The 17,013-nt window shown below is 36.9% G+C and overlaps 1 protein-coding gene across 1 annotated transcript in view; it reads right to left on the bottom strand.

The window, feature by feature from the left end:
- Window positions 1-17,013, bottom strand: part of znf462 (zinc finger protein 462) — a 52,223-nt gene that overhangs the window by 24,015 nt on the left and 11,195 nt on the right.

The following is a 17,013-nucleotide window of genomic DNA, read 5'->3' as shown; positions in this document are numbered from 1 at the left end:
CGAATGACAGTTTTATATATGGACAAATATGTATAGAGACAATGATTTAAAAGCTAATAATTGAACAAGAATTCAACAAGAATTAAATCTATATCACATTTTTTCATGAGAAAGGGCTTAGTCTTGATCTTCGATGGCTATAATTAATGCTTCCTGTTTGAACAATGAACAATCAAATGCTAGATGCTGACATGCTTTTGCAGAGAATAAATGAGATAATACTAAATGTTTTATAAAAATGTATTTTAGATGTGAAAAAATATTTTTTAAAAGCAGTTTAAGAACGGTTTTCTTGATTGAAACGTTATATTTTACTTTTCACAACATAAGCTAAGAGAAGCAAGTATCAAAATATAATGAAGTATCTTAATATATCTGAAATGTGACATCCCCTCTGCCAACAGGACTTGGCAGAGGGGACGATTCAGCAGATGCTGCAGGTTCAATTTTTTTCAGCGTAGCATTATTCCAAGAACAATGCAGGGACTGAGGAGGGATTATGGGTTGATTTGTCCCATTTTTTATTTTTTTTACCTTGGGACAAGCAACAGCTGGAGAGCAGCTCCAAAGCTCAGTATTTAGAGCAGAATATTCCATCTGATTGCATTAACTGCTCTGAAGATTGAATGAATCAACTAAGAAATGAAGGCTTTACATTTTTGGGGTAGTGTGAAGGGGGAAGGGGGAATGTCTGTAATTCTGACATTTATCGTAAAAATGGAAGCTGGTGGTTTTACATTCTCAAAAGGTTGACAGACAATCTGACAAAAACACAACCTAGACCTTAATCCAGGTGAAAATATTTCCTTTGCCATGGCATCACGTGGTAGAGAGGCAGAATGTGACCAGACACCAATGATTTGGGTTGTTTAAAATCCATAGCTGCATGCTTGGTGATGAGCAGCGGACAGTATGTGGTGGAGAGGTTTCCCTACTTCTATGACTTAAGAGGCAAATGTTGAAACTTGCAGGTCTGTCTTTAGCTTGTCACAATATAGCACTAAAAAAGAACTATGTCAAAAATCGACATATTTCTTTTTTAGTGACAATTCTGCAAAGTAACCTCTCTTCGAGATAAAAAGGGATTAATTAAGCTTCATTTTGTAATTCGTCTTAATTTTTTTTTTTTTGCTAAAATCCGGTATCTTTTTATTAAATAGACTTGAATAAAATGTGTTGTTTAGGGTCAAACTCAGAGTGAAGGATAAGCACTGCCTGTACCTGCTCACCCTAAACACAAAAAGATGTATTGAGTGTTCCTGAGAGTTTTATTTTTAGGATTTCACTAGACATGGTTTTACTGGTTAGGACAATTTTTTTGGTCATTAAGATGCATTTCAAATTCATAACCATATAAATTTGTCTGCATAGAAAATATAGAGTGAGTGACCGTTTCAATGCATTAATCAACTTTAATAACTGCAAAATTTGAAACTGATCAAGCAAGAGCAAAATGTTCTCATACAAAACTATCACAAAATTACAAAACTTGACAGCTCTGCCACTTACTTTAGAACAAAAGATGGTAGTGACACTGCATAGATCTATAATAGACACATGATGCCATTTTTAGAACTAAGAACTCTCTTATGCCATTTCTGTAGGTCAGGATGTAGTGCTTACAGCCTTGGCCAACAGTGTCTACCTTCTGATGTTCTAAAAGCAGAGGATGCCCTACTTTGACTCAAGAAACCCAAACCTAGAAGAAACATTAAAAGAAGCACAAAAAGTAGCACAACAGAGTGAAATACACTGAACATAGAGTCAGAAATATTCTTGAAACCACTTCCTGTCTCTCAATTTCAACTAAAAATAGGAATGGCAAGAGTATGTTTATCATGGGATGACATTTTAATTTATGCAAACCTGTATTCTTCAAAATTATTTATAAAAAACAACATATGCATGTTTCAAACTAAAACATTTGCAAAGATTTAACAAGCCATGTTTCTAAGAACTGTCTCTATGCAGCAAGAGCTCATTTGATTATTCCATTAGTCAAACAAACTGTTTGCATGCATTCAAAGAAGATCAAAATGTGAATGTCTCTTTGGTAATTTATTGTTGTCACTGACAGCAGTCAACATGGTGGTTCATGTACAGAACATAAATTCAGGGCTAATTTAAGCACTGCTCAAATTAAATTAGTTGGTTATTACTCCAATGCTTAGAGCAAACTTTAGGTGACCTTTGTGTTTTAATGACTACTTTTTCTTAAGTACAACTTTAAATTACAGGAGCAGGTAAATTTTTTTGAAGAGAGAAGAGTCCTTTAAGAGTGTAGACAATTTTTACACGCTGTGCTAACAGTTTCTTAAGGATTACGTGGATCTACTGAGATTGCAGAGTATGAAGATTAGCATATGTAGCATAAATCACCTCAAGAAAATCCAACATTTTTGTCCTCTAATTATTATTATTTTATTATTATTAAACAAGTCACATTAGTTAAAAACTCCTTCACCACAAAAACGTACAACCTTAAGTAGTGTTTCTGAAACGAAGTAAATTGTACTATTTGATGGTGAGTTAGAATAAAATATATGAAGAGGTGAGTGTATGAAAAAGTCTTTCTCAGCAATATGTGATCTAATTTTAAAAAAAAAACAAAAACAACTCCGCAGTGGAAAACCAAGTCTGCCCAATTACATCAAGCTGAAAAAGAATCTACATAAAAATGTTTACTGGCAGAGGGCTAATTCACGTCCACTGAAATTGGCAACACTGTTTAAAGACAATGCAAAAAACCCATAAAAATTCCCTGTTACTTTGAGTATGAGTGTGACCCGACTTTAAGGCTCATGATTCAGTTGCTTTTCAAAATGGGAAAGACAAGAGAACTGCCAATTAAAGTAAGATAGATGGTCACTGCTCAAGAACTTCGGTAACTAGTGGTATTTATGGCAACACATGATTTAAATCTTTTGTACAGAACCTAAACAAAGGTGCAACTATTAGTGAATGGCGCTATACCTGATACAGTAAAAAAAAATAAAATATATACCTGATACAGTAAAAAAAATAAATAAATAAAAAAAAAAAAAATTATATATATATATATATATATATATACATATATATATATATATATATATATATATATATATATATATATATATATTGTTTCTGGAGAAGGGTATAAACAACTCTTGATATGCCAATACTGTAAAAACTTAAATAGAGGATTTCTCTTTTTGAAAAATGTTTACTGTCTACGTCGTCTTATTAGATGTTTGGCATTTCCTCTCAATAACAAACTTGTTGGCTAAAAAGCATGTCTAAATCTGCCATGAGTTACTTTGGGCTTCATTGTACAATGATCTAGAGGGGAACATTATTATTTGTAGTTAATTTGCAAAAGTGAACCATTTAATCTGAACTAACCAGAGAAACTAATCCTCCCATCCCACCTCCCAAAGCCTAAAGACCAGCCAGTGAAGAATTGCAAGAGAACCAGCCCAACTGCCTGCATATCCCTGAGCAACCAGTGGATCCATTGTTGTCCAGGGTCAGGTTACAGCCTCATCACATGTCCACACCCCACTCCTGGCAGTTTGCTCCTGTTCTGAACAAAGTTGGCTCCTAACACAAGGTTCCTTGACATGGGTATCAAGAGAAGCCTTTCAGGAAGGAGGAGAGAAGAATACAGTCATGAAGTGGGGAAGAAAACCCTCCTTCTCAACCCACCATCTGCCTTACAGTTGGCTGTGTCTTTTCAGCCAGTAAGTCTCTGCGCCACACCGAGCTAATGGAAGATTGCGCAACTCCTTTCATCTAGTCAGCTGGGGCCCCAGCAGACAGCGCCTGAGCAGCTCAGATCCTCCTCTGAGCTGAGCTTCAAGGGCAGCCATTTTAGGAGCAGGCTATGTGTGCTTAGGTGTTCACAACATGGACCCGCAGATCTGATCCTCTTCCTGAAAGGCAGGCAGCTTGTCACTGGAGAGCTGCTGACAGAAATCTATCTGCCAGATGTACGGTGGTGTACCCGAGCAGTCTGCCCACACAGCTCAGCAGAAAACATCTCCCACTCTTGCCAGGCATGCTCTGCTTAGTCCTTTCATTTCTTGGGAACATTATCTCACACATCAGGAGATTTTCGAAGAAATGCTTGATTTCCCTGCTCCGAGGGAAGGGGAGAATAGGTCAGAGCAGGCAGCATGCACCAAGAAAGGAATGAAAAAAAAATGGAGAGGTACTGCTTTTTGTAGAGGCTGCCAACTAGCCTCCACGAGGGGGTTGAGAAATGTGAACTTTTTTATCCTGGACCTCTGTAAGCCCGAGGGGAAGTAGGAGCAAAAAAAGAGGGGGGAGAAGATAGGAAGGAAAAGAAGGGAGGGAGCATGACAGAGCCACCTGGTAGACCTTCACAAGACAAAGCCAGTGGACTGGGCTCCCCAGATTCCAAAGTCTACTGACGTTTGTTAATCACCAACCGGTCTCTCTGCATCAGCAAGCTCTGCCAGCAGTCACACCCTCTACTCAAACTGGCTGACAGCAGCTGCTCGGTCTGAAAGAAGGCCTTTGAATAAGCCAGCATTAAGCTGATTAGTAGTACAGAGGTTTTGTCCTTAACTGTGGGTTAGACCTACCATCTCATACCCTCCTGGGAGAGAGGAGCCCACAGACACGTTACATTATTATACGTCGGGGCATTCTGGCTGCAGATGAATCATCTGGCAAACAAGACAGGATGTGCGTCTTGTCAACCTGTGCTGCCTCAATAATTAATGACCAGCTGATTGAAAATGACAGCCTGGGTTTTAAAAGGAAAAAAAAAAAGAAAAACAAAACACACCAGCTAACACAGCAGATAGCGAGAATCGATTTCTGCAGAGATAAGATGACAACATCAGCAAGGGATCAATGCGTTTTTAGTTCAAAGGAAGTTATTAAAGAAACTAAATGAAAAAAGAAGTGCATAGATGGCAACACGATACTTCAAATTCAGATGGTGTTAGTTTATTCCATGTTCAGGTTTACACAGAAGACCTAGGAGAAAGCTCCCATTGTGTCTGCAGAGGAGCAAGTTGGCTTTGTGCACAAAGAGGAGAAACTGGAGAGCAAAACTGCTGCACTGATCATGATGGCTAAAAGGAGGGTTCACCGAAGCAGATCTGCTTATTCTGCACACAGCACAAGCAGGTAGGATAATGACTTAAAGGACTAAAGCATAAAATTACTAAAGCTTTGAAACATGACCTCCATACTTTCAATGAAAAGCAGCCTCAAGCAGAAAAACCTGGGAGATCATCATCCAACATCTCTGTACATATGAGCTTCCTGAAACAAAGACGACAGAGTCCACAGGTTTGTGACAAATCATCTACTTCAAATTGATGTTTTAAAACTTAAGAAATTTGAGGTTTAACTCACCAAGTATCAGCCAAACTCTGTCAAATTTCTGTTTACAGTGCTTTCATACGTCTTGACCCTTATCATTCAACAACACAACCACAAACCTAAATATAACTTAATGAGATTTTATCTGACAGACAAACAATGTCAAAGAGTCTTTGGGGGTATGTCTCAACCAGCTTTGCCAAACTACACTCTGACATTTTGTTCATTTGTCCCAGAATATCTAAGAGTGTTCATTTTCTATTCTTACTACAGACGCTCAGTTGGATTTAGGTGTACTTTGACTGGGCCTTCTAGGACATAAACACGGAGAATCTCAACCACCCTCACTCTTAAGTTTTTTGCAAACCAACAGCTTTTCCTTCAGGACTGACTTGTATTTAAACCCGTCCATTTACTTAACAGCTCAGCCTTGTTTCTGCTAAAGAAAACAATTCCCGCAACATGATGCTGCCATCACCAAGCTTCACTGCATGGATGATGTGTTCAGATTGAAATGGAAGTGTTGACTTATAAATCTTCCTCTACTCGTCTCATACTGGAATTAAACAAAAACAACAACAACAAAAAAATAGTCTCATGTGAGCAAAGCATCTTTTTTCCATATATATGTTCTGTTTCACTAAACAGCTAGTGGCAAACTACAAACAGAACTTCTTGTTTCTAACCATTAATAACACTCTTCCAGAATCATACAGTTCTCTTGATGGACTCATGCATTCTCTAACACTCCTTGTCAGTTTGGGTTGTTGGGCTGATTCTTTTTAGGTTAGAGCAGCACAATATTCTCTACTTTCAGAGAGGAGTGTTCTTCCTATTAATGTGTCAACAATTTTATTCCTTGGTCTTCATGATGTTTAGTTCACCAATGTTCACTAACAAACCTCTGAAGCCTTCATAAAACAGCTGGATGTTTGCAGATTAAGCTGCACATCGATGGATTCATTTCTAATTAGGGTATTCTGATGGAAGCTATATTTTATCAGAGGAGTTCAGAGCTAAAATTGTTGAAGGTGTATGAATAGAATATTGCTTATTATTTAATAATTACTGGCCAATAATCAAGCAAAGCTATTTATCTACCCAGCAGTAATATATACTGAACATCACTCAGACCATCAGTCTAATAGCACATCCTGGCATCAGCTTCTGACAAAGGTGCACCTGAAAAATCGAACAACAGACCGCATGATCCGACTCTGATGAAAAGTGTGAGATTTTGCGGATGGGGGTTTGAGGCTCTCTGCTGTGATTATTTTATCATAAATGCATCACAGCCACCAGGGACGAGGTGTTTGCTGTACAGCCCTACAAGACAAACAGGTTCACGACCGTCAGCTCCTGCGTGTTAGCACACCGACTCTCTGTGTAAATAACATCTATTCAGCTCCTGAGATAGGGAGGTTTGCACAGCCGTGCCAAAGACGATGGTCCTATGTTTTCACAGTAACTCCTGCCACAGCATCATCACTTTACTCATAGATAAACTATCACATTCTGTTCTCTGAGTTATGGTACTCGGAGCATATAATATGTAAAAAATGGTTCACATTTCTTAGAAATATCTATACATGAATGAAATTTAAAAAGATGGCAGAAGTTGGAACAACATGACATAATATTAGTGTTTGAATGCAAATTTGGTGGAGAACAAAAGTGCGGACAGGTGCGAACACACCTTTAAGAGAAGGTGCCTTACATATAAGGGCACTTTTACCTACTGAGATGTGACAAAGAACGAATGCAGATCAAAATTACTTGGGATTATTCCCTGCTGCTCATAAAAATGTAAAACTATGCTGCAGGGAAATACCACGTCTCTTAAAAGATATTTCAAGAGCAAACACATTTGATTTTCACAAAATTAAACCTGTTAATTGAGAGCACACCTCAACTCCTAATTTTCACCTATTGTTTCACCAACATCGCTTCCAGGTCCAAAATGATTTACGTCTGATCTGCACGTAGTCGACAACTTTAAATGTCAGAAAACTGGGAGGGGTCCTTCAGAACTTAAGCTTGTGGTTTTTCATAAGTAATTCATGGTGGATTTAGAGGAATTTCTGATCCTTCTGTCTTGACTCTCACGTTTTACTATCTTGACTGACAGTATCCAGGTCATACAGATATATATATATATATATTAGGCTCTACCCTATGATTTATGTTTCTTGCACTGGAACAATGAATACTTTTGAAGACTTTTTAAACTGCATCTTTTTTTGAGAAGCACATTCAAAACTTTGTCAACCTCAGTTAAAGATTTATAGATTATGAAATGCTGAGTTGCATAGAAGCAGCTGCTGTTTTGATGAGTTTGTCTGTGACACTTTTTTCTTCTGACTCATCCATGAAAACCACACTTCTGCCAGAGACTGAACACAGTGAAAAAATTAACATAGCCAGAATCTGTTAAAGTTACCCTCATGCCCTGATTTTTAAGTTACATTTGACCTCCTTGACATGGTGATGCTTCAAAACCACTAGAATTTTCCACCATACAATTCTTGAACTAGAAACACTTCCGCGAAACACCAAGTACCTGCTGTGTGCCATCAAGAATCTGTATGTAGTGACAAAAGGAGGTCGAACTCACATACAACTTTTCACATAAAAAAAAAAAAAACAGGATCATGTAGGTAGTTTTGGGGGGGAGCTGAAAAAAAAAAAACTATGGCTTGGACACTAAAAGAAAGGTATACGTGACTTAAAATTAAAGTTTTGCAAGGGATTTGCAAAAACTTTAAAGAGATACCATGTCTATTAATAAAATAAAACTACCAACACATCTTACCAAGCCAGGCAAAACAATCGGCTAATATTGCCTTTTTAACCTTCTTTAACTTCAGAAAAAGCAGAAGAGCAAATACTATTTATTTTTATTGCCATTTTCTTGTTGTATGTTGTTTTTAACTTTCTTGTACAAGCACTTTGGACTGTCTATAGAAATAAAGTTTCCTTGCCTAATAATTTCATGCAATTATTTACAGATCTTACAGAAAGATGTTAAACTAGAGTATGTTTCTTTAAAAATGCTGTATGTTCTTTGCTGGTTTTAGCGTAAATGGCTTGCAACAATTTCAAAATCAGTATTACACAGATAAGGATTTATTTAAACCACAGTTGCTAGAAACACTGATAAGTTCTGCTTTAAAACTACTATAAATAAATATTATAAGTACTATGTTATTGATTTTGCATTTTATGTGGATACTTCCTCCTCTCCACACACAGACTCCTGTTTCAATTATAGTAATATTTAAATTTCCCAGTCTGTCATGTTAACCCAAATCTGTTCCTTTTTACTTGGAACAGAGTTCAAATATATTTACAGAAAATACGATCCTGCCATTTCTCAAAAAAATTATAAATTTTCAGTTCTGAATTTGACTTTTTGCCTTGTTAAATGTAGAAAGACATCAAGTTATAGTTTAATTGACAGTCTTGTATGATGATCCTAATAAAACCTGTCACTTGCACAGTATGAAGAACCTCTGCACACTTATTGTATGTGAAGGATCAATTCTTGGTGCTGAAATCAAGCATCTGCTGATGCAAGTGAGGGCCAAGTCAAGCCACAGCAAGAGGTATCTGTTTTGGCACCTTGGCTTTAATCATTCCCTTTCCCAGATACAACTGAGAGACTTTGAAAACAGCATTAAACTGACGTAAGGCCTCAATTTCAAAGTCAAAGTTTGTTTTCAAAGTAGGATTTTCTTCTGTAGGTCATTCTGAACCCGATCATTAGAGGAGTCACAGAAATGGAGAATTCTGATACTGTCTACATGTTAACCATGTAGACAGGTTACATGTCTACATGCTCACTGAATCACACAACCAGTGCTTAATAATGAAGTCTGACAGGTTGAAATGGATGAGAAACATCTTGGTGGATTTCACTCTGTGAAATACTGTAGTTTTGAAACAGCTGATTAAGTTAATTTGAAACAAATTAACTTTGCTAAATATATAACATATATATTTTTTTTACATTTGGATGTTACATGTTATGTAACATTTATTGTGTTTACGTATACAAACACACACACACACACACACACACACACATGAAATACATAAAACACATGGATGTTATTGCATCAAAAAAGTAATTGATCAGAAAGCTGAGAGCCCAGAACAACACAACAGGTTAGTTACGTTACTGACCAGGTCAATAACCTGAAGAGAGATGGGACCATAGTCTTAAAGGTTACCATGAGAAACACCCTACATGCACCGTCAAGGATTAAGTGTGAACAAGGTCTCCCTGCTCAAGCCAGCACTTTAAAGAGATATCATGTCTATTAATAAAATAAAACTACCAACACATCTTACCAAGCCAGGCAAAACAATCAGCTAACATTGCCTTTTCAACCTTCTTTAACTTCACAAAAAGCAGAAGGGCAAATACCGTCTATTACTGAGAAGGACATAGATAATTATTGGAATTTTAATAAAATGTTAAAAAAAGAATCTCCAAAATTGCTCATCCTTCACACAGGCCTGTGTTAAGTTTTCAAATGACCATCTGGATGATCCAGAGGAAGAAGCATGAGAGAAGGTCATGAGGACAGATGAGACAAAAATATCTGGCCTTCGTCACTGTAAACAGAGGTTTCTGTACCAAACACTGCACATTCAAATCTGTTGCAAAACTGTTTCTAAATTCTATGCATCAGCAAATCAAGTTTCAAAGTGCAGATTAAAATGAAAAAAAAAAAAAAAAAGAATTAGAAAAAAAGGACTTAAGAGGGAGTAGCCACACTTGTCTTCTTGATTACTTTAAAAAATATCTTAAAAAATGATCGATGTATGTTTCCAGCAAAGCTGGTGGAAATATTGGTCTGTGTAATAAAGATGGTTTATGAAAAGCGGTCTGGAACGTCACTAAATTTTTGTAAACCTCAGTTGCCATCATCACACAATTTAGAGAAACATGAATATGCAGAATGGCCCAAATGAGATAACCTATTCTGCTGGTTAAGGTCCTTTGCTAGACAGGTATTGAAATCTGTCGAGAAAGATTTTGTCTAGTGTCTTGTATTTCAACAAGACATAGCAATGTCTTTTATATATACATATATATAAGAGAGAGAGAGAGAGATAGATAGATAGATAGATAGATAGATAGATAGATAGATAGATAGATAGATAGATAGATAGATAGATAGATAGATAGATAGATAGATAGATAGATAGATAGATAGAGAGATAGATAGATAGATAGATAGATAGATAGATAGATAGATAGATAGATAGATAGATAGATAGATAGATAGATAGATAGATAGATAGATAGATAGATAGATAGATAGATAGATAGATAGATAGATAGATAGATAGATAGATAGATAGATAGATAGATAGATAGATAGATAGATAGATAGATAGATAGATAGATAGATAGATAGATAGATAGATAGATAGATAGATAGATAGATAGATAGATAGATAGATAGATAGATAGATAGATAGATAGATAGATAGATAGATAGATAGATAGATAGATAGATAGATAGATAGATAGATAGATAGATAGATAGATATGTGTGTACATATATATTTTGTCATTTGAGTTTTTCGCTTGAAGATGCCGGCTTATGCTTACTGGCCTGAAGTGACCGTCACCAAGAGCCTCGATTATAAGTTCTAGTATCTGCCTGTATCCACTTAGCTAGAGTAGTGTTGCTCAATAAAAGAGCAGAATGGAAAAATGAATTATAACAAATGTTATAAAGAGGATTATAATAATAATCAATATGCAATATTACTTTTGCTTTAAACAAAAGTAACTAGACAACATTGTTATAGTGAGTTGAGTTCTTATAAATGATGTTATTTGCTCTCAAGTTAATCATACCATGAGAATCTCATGTCAGTCCAAGCCTATTCAGAACAAATCCTTTGAGTCAGGAACCAGTAAGTTGAAGGATCCATGAACCAAGGTATGACTGGAAACTTAGAGCCAGCAATGACACAATTTGAATGATGGTTCAAAGAAGAACTTACAATCTCATGTTCGTCGGTACAAGCCCGGTCTCCAGCACCGTAGTAAAACCTGCTGCCGACATACTGGTGCCAGATACCACAGGGCACCTTCAGGTTTTGTGGACTTCACACATTGGTGGGTCGAAGCTGTTTTGGCAACAACCAAAGGACCGACAGTGTTGTTTGTGTGCGTACATGCGTGTGTGTGTGTGGGGGGGGGGGGGGGGGGGGGGGCGTGTGTGTGTGTGTGTGTGTGTGCCTGTTTTGAGGGAGATCAGACCAGTGTCTTCAAAGTGTGTTATGGAGATTGTTTCCTCTCAAACAATCAGGCTGCCCCTGACTGCTCCAACACCACCCTCACAAACCATTTCTCAGAAGACCAAAACAACAAGTTATCTTTGCTCATCAACTCAGTTCAAACCTTGAAACCACATAGGATGCAGCCGACAAACATCCATTGGCTGAAAACAGACTCGGTCTGATGAAAAACCCAAACAAGTCAGACAAGGTGACTTCCACAGCTTCCTTGAGTTACAGTCACCACAGACGTGACCAGAGGGCCAGGACAACTGAGTCACTCCTTCCACATGTGTGGGAGATATCAAAATGCTCCTCCTATTGCAGCACTCACAAGTTTATGCACCCATAAAACAATAAGTACTTTCCGTGATTAACATTTATTTACCATCCACAAATAAGTATAATGCACATACAATATCAAAAAGAGATGACTGTTTGGCTGACAATACAAACGATTTCTTACTTCTTTTTGAGATACGTGTGGATGTGACTGGGAATCACAGCAATTAAAAGTCCCACAAACATAAATGCTGCTTTTGAAAATTATTCCCATTTGCAACACAATCCTTTAAGATAGCACTCACATATAGATGTGCAAGTTGCATCACTAAACTGCACACAGTAATTGCAGTAATATTTTCAAATGCATTGATTCTTATTTCTGTTTTTGCTGAACAAAACAGTGGAAAAGCTAACAATTCCAACAATGCAGACATTTTTGGGACATTTTAACCATTAATTGTAATTTATCATAACAATAAATCTGATTCTTATGATGACAGGAAGTTTATTATGATAAATGATCAGCAATAAACGGTATGATAAATACATGACACATTTAGGTTGATCACAAAAACAAATTATTGTTTGGCTGTTTTTAAAATATTTCTCAAAGGTCTTATGAAATTGGATGTAAAAGCACAGCTGGAAAGCTTCCTAAATAACTTGCAATTAGATCTTTGAGACATATTTTGTTTAAAATTCTTGAAAAAAGGGAAATTGTTTGATAGTTGTTTTTTGAGAGATGGATGGAGTAGCAGTTACTAGATGACCAGAAATATGGCTGCTGCTGGTCTGCAACAGTTAGCTGTGTAAATAAACGACACTTTGCTAACAGATTGTCACGTTTACTTTAAAGGTGGTGACACATCAGCGCTGTGGTCAAAGCAGGTAGGTGCTTGAAGGCCCCAACAGCATAATAAAATTAAATAATTCAACATTGTTAACACTTTACTTGTTTCCACACATTTACAACATAATGGAATTTTTTATGGTGAACAAACACAGGGAGCTGCAGGCTTTGAGACCACAGCAAAAGGGTAGCCAGGAAGTGTAATTAACATTTGGACCATCAGCTAACAAGCGCCCATCTGCACCTAAATTAACTGCTTTGCACACAACAATCAGTCAGCAGAGATTGTAGGCACAGACACACACACACACCCTCTCAGACTGAGGTTACAGTTAAATTGCACAACTAGGTTTTTGGTGGATTATCTTTACTTGAAGATTTAAAAGCAAAAGAAGTGATATCACAGAGCATCAATCCTGGACGGGGTCTCCAATCTATTAGTAAATAAATACAGTAGAGTGTCTGTATAGCAAAAGGACTAGAGATAAGTAGGAATAATGTTTTGAAGTGGTCCAGCCTGAGTCATAACTTGAATGTTAAGAGAATAGGAGATTAGGGTGATGAATAGCGTGATGATAAGAAGGTCTTCTAACTTCAAAAAACTTGGAACTCACCACCCAAGATAAATCTTGAAAATAGTCCTGAAAACATGCAATAAGCAGTTTAGCCATCATAAGAAAAGTTATATTACTGAAAAAAGTCCATTACTGAGAAGGACGTAGATAATTATTGGAATATTAATAAAATGTTAAAAAAAGAATCTCCAAAATTACTCATCCTTACACAGTGCTTCATCTTTTGAGAGACGCTTGTCCCATTCCTTTTAGAAACCTTCCTTTCTGGTTGATTTTAAGTCTAAATCTGCCAGAGTGTGAATAGTTTTGGGCTGAATTATTGTATACATACACAAATTTCAATCAAAAACCTTTTTTTTCTTTTTAAAGTCTCAATCTGAATATTCAGCATGCGAACAGTTGAGATTAGAAACAGCAGTTTAAAACCTTCAGGGGGTTCTTCTGTATTTAGGTTGATTCTGAAGATTTATATCACTTCATAATCCTGGACCGACTGAATGTTGTTCAGATCCAGATCTGGATGGGCTGGGGGAAGGGACAGGGAAGTGTGCAAGACCATCTGTTGCAGGACTTCTTGCTGATGAAGATACGATAACCAATGTGTGGACTTTGAGTTAATATTCTGATGCAGACCTGATTGGGATTCGATAAGCAATTATTTTGTGATGGCGGACAATTCAACAGCTGACCTTAAGGGAGAAAATGCCTAATGAGTATTCATAAAAACACATTTATAAACTGTCTTGCAAAGTCTTGATTTTTAGGTACTGACAAAACAATGTGATAAAAATGAAATACTTTGCCAAACTATCCTACTTAACACAATATCTATAATCTATATAAGATATCTTGTTTGGGAATCCTTGACAAGAATATCTGCCATATTACAAAAGCATTGCAGCTCTTGTGTGATAAAGACCAGATAGATGGATGCTGACCTCATTCCTCGCTGCCTGAGCAAAGCCCTTTCCAAAAATGATGTGATCACATGGTGCGGCTCATTTGCGGAAGTCTGAATACAGAGAGATGAAACATCGATCCCACCTGCCTGATCAATGAGAGGGGCACGTTTCCGAAGAGAGGCGAGGAATCAATAATGCTCACTATGAACATTTTGTCATAACATTCATCAGACGGCTCTTCAACTGAAATAAAAACCATGGGAAGGGTATGAAATTTCTAAATTCCTTTAAATGGGGTCATTTTTGATTGCTAAAAAAGCATATTAGGAATGATAACTTATAAGTGTAAGCAAAACTTTGTAAACCAGTAAATCAATTATGAATTTCAGGCCCTGACCAGAGTAGCCCAACCAGCTCTTGAGAGTCCAAAGTGTCCTTACATCACGGTGGAGACAACTAAATTATCCAAAAATAAAAACTAGCCACCTCTTTAAAAACCTCAAGCAATAATCTGGAGATAGACACTTCTCTAGAAAGTGGGTCAACCTCTGCCCAACATAGAGCATTTGATTAGAGACAGTCATCAATTACTTCCACATCAAAAACGCAGGTCCATCATGAAGCAAAACCACACCATTTGTGAAATCAGATCTGGTACATGCCTCCTCCCATGAGTCAAAAGTTCAGCTCAACTAACGAAATCCACCTTTGCTTAATTCAGAGTACCAACAGTTTTTTTTCCCCTTGATGCAGTAATTAATTTAATTAAACCAGTGAGTTTTTGTTGCTATGGAATTGCTTTGCAATGAGGTGCTACTTTGTTAACTTGGTGGATATATTTCAACATAATTACACAAAGTTAGTCACTTAAAATAGACATGGTATTAACATTTTCCAAAAGAGTCATGCAATTACAGTTCTATTTAAAAGAATGGAATAACTTTCAAATCAAATATGCCAAGATTTCCTTCGTAGATTACAAATTAGGACAGAATTGTAAATGTCAATCAAGCGCCATCAATTTGTATTGGAAGCTTTGAAAACTTGTGTTGTGACCCACCACAAAAAAAAATGCATAATTTCAACTACTTTATTAAAATACTGCCCTAAACAACCCAAAAACTAAAGTCTTAAGCATATTTAAAAACAGTAACAATAGCAGGAGCTCAAAAGTCAACAGGCATTATAAAAAAGATTTCATCATCATGCTAATTTTGAGAATTGGTCAATTCAGGTTGAATTTGAAAATAACATCATAAATCAAAGCAGTCAAACATGCAACATCTCAAATATCCAAGCACAAAAGGTAGCGTTCACCATCACTAAAGGGACATCAGCTTGTTTCTTGGTTAGAAAGCTTGTGCTCAAATACCAATTCAGTTGATTTTTGGTGTTTATGGTGCAAGAAAACAAACTATTCAGCTGATTAAAAAGAGGTTCCACTCCTCTTGAGATAACTATACTATGGATTGAAGTTGTATTATTATTTCTCTATTATTTATTCGAAGTAAAAAATCATGTGCTCTTTCAAATATTACAAACTCATCAAATATTACAACAGACAACTGCATCTGTGGAATCTCAAGCAGCTCCTAAACTCTCACAATCTCGGTTCAGGACATTACCCTCAAGCCACAACTTTTTCTTGGCCTCCTTCTTTTGATTTTCTGTACAAATGTGAGGAACTTTAATCTCTTCCAACTTAATAGCTGTGCACTCCATGTCCCAGTGCTCCACATTTACAAATTAAGATTTTTACCTGGATTACATCAGACCACAAGTTCTGCTTGGGAATTAGCCAGATGCTTGGAGAAATTAACATTAAAATAGACCTTGTAGCCAGAAGACCTCTTTTATGTTGTTGACTTGAGGAAAGCTCAGAAGTATGCAGAGCACATAAAACTCAAGTTAAGTGGAAGCTGCAGACAGATTCAACCATACAGACCTTCAGTTATTTTTAGCATTGCTGTGGGCCTCTTGGTAGTTTTTTTCGTTTCTCCCCCTTCTTCTTCAAAGCTTCCGCTTAATAGGACCATCTATCATAGAGAAATGACCTCAAGTAGACATGGCCTTCGTTCTGTCATTATGTTCTTTTGTCACCATGTTTGTGGAATAGTTATGGGCTTTGATTGATTTTTCAAAATTGTTCAAAATGTGTTATTTTGTTCTGTCCTATCCAAGCTCGCTTTGTGTATTTATAGTGTCATCAAGTTCTTTTGACAAGGTTCTAGTGAGCATTCAGAAGACCTGCTCTATGATTCCAGGGTGCCTTAGAGGAGCCATAAATACATGTGCAGAGCTTTTCAGACACTGCAGTCCAGCAAGATTTGCTGATCTGTCTCCTGCCTGACCTTCACTTGTGTCACATTCAAAGTAAGAGAGAGAAACAGCTCATGTTAGCGGGATAGGGGTTGCTTACTTAAATATTCCAGCTTGATGAGAGAAGTTCTTATCTGCACAGTTTGCAGCTTTATTTACACTTTCAAAAGAACCAAGGCAGACAAAAATAAATAAATAAATAAAAATTAAATTTAAAAAAGTTCACTGTCGGTTCAGTTAATGCATAACAGCCTGAACACATGCCACCTCTGTAATGGAGGACAACTAGCAGAGACATTTTGATCTTTGAACCTCAAAGCATCCGGCTGACTGAGGGCTCCAAGCCAGTCCTGAGATCAAAAACAGAAGGAAGGTGGAAGGGAGGAGGGAGAAAGCTGTGCCTCAAACATGGATCACTGGTTGGAATCATGCAGCCATC

The sequence above is a fragment of the Poeciliopsis prolifica genome, unplaced genomic scaffold (genome assembly GCF_027474105.1).
Source record: "Poeciliopsis prolifica strain line A6 unplaced genomic scaffold, Auburn_PproV2 SCAFFOLD015, whole genome shotgun sequence".
Classification (NCBI taxonomy): domain Eukaryota; kingdom Metazoa; phylum Chordata; class Actinopteri; order Cyprinodontiformes; family Poeciliidae; genus Poeciliopsis; species Poeciliopsis prolifica.
This window is presented reverse-complemented; position numbering and strand designations above follow the sequence as displayed.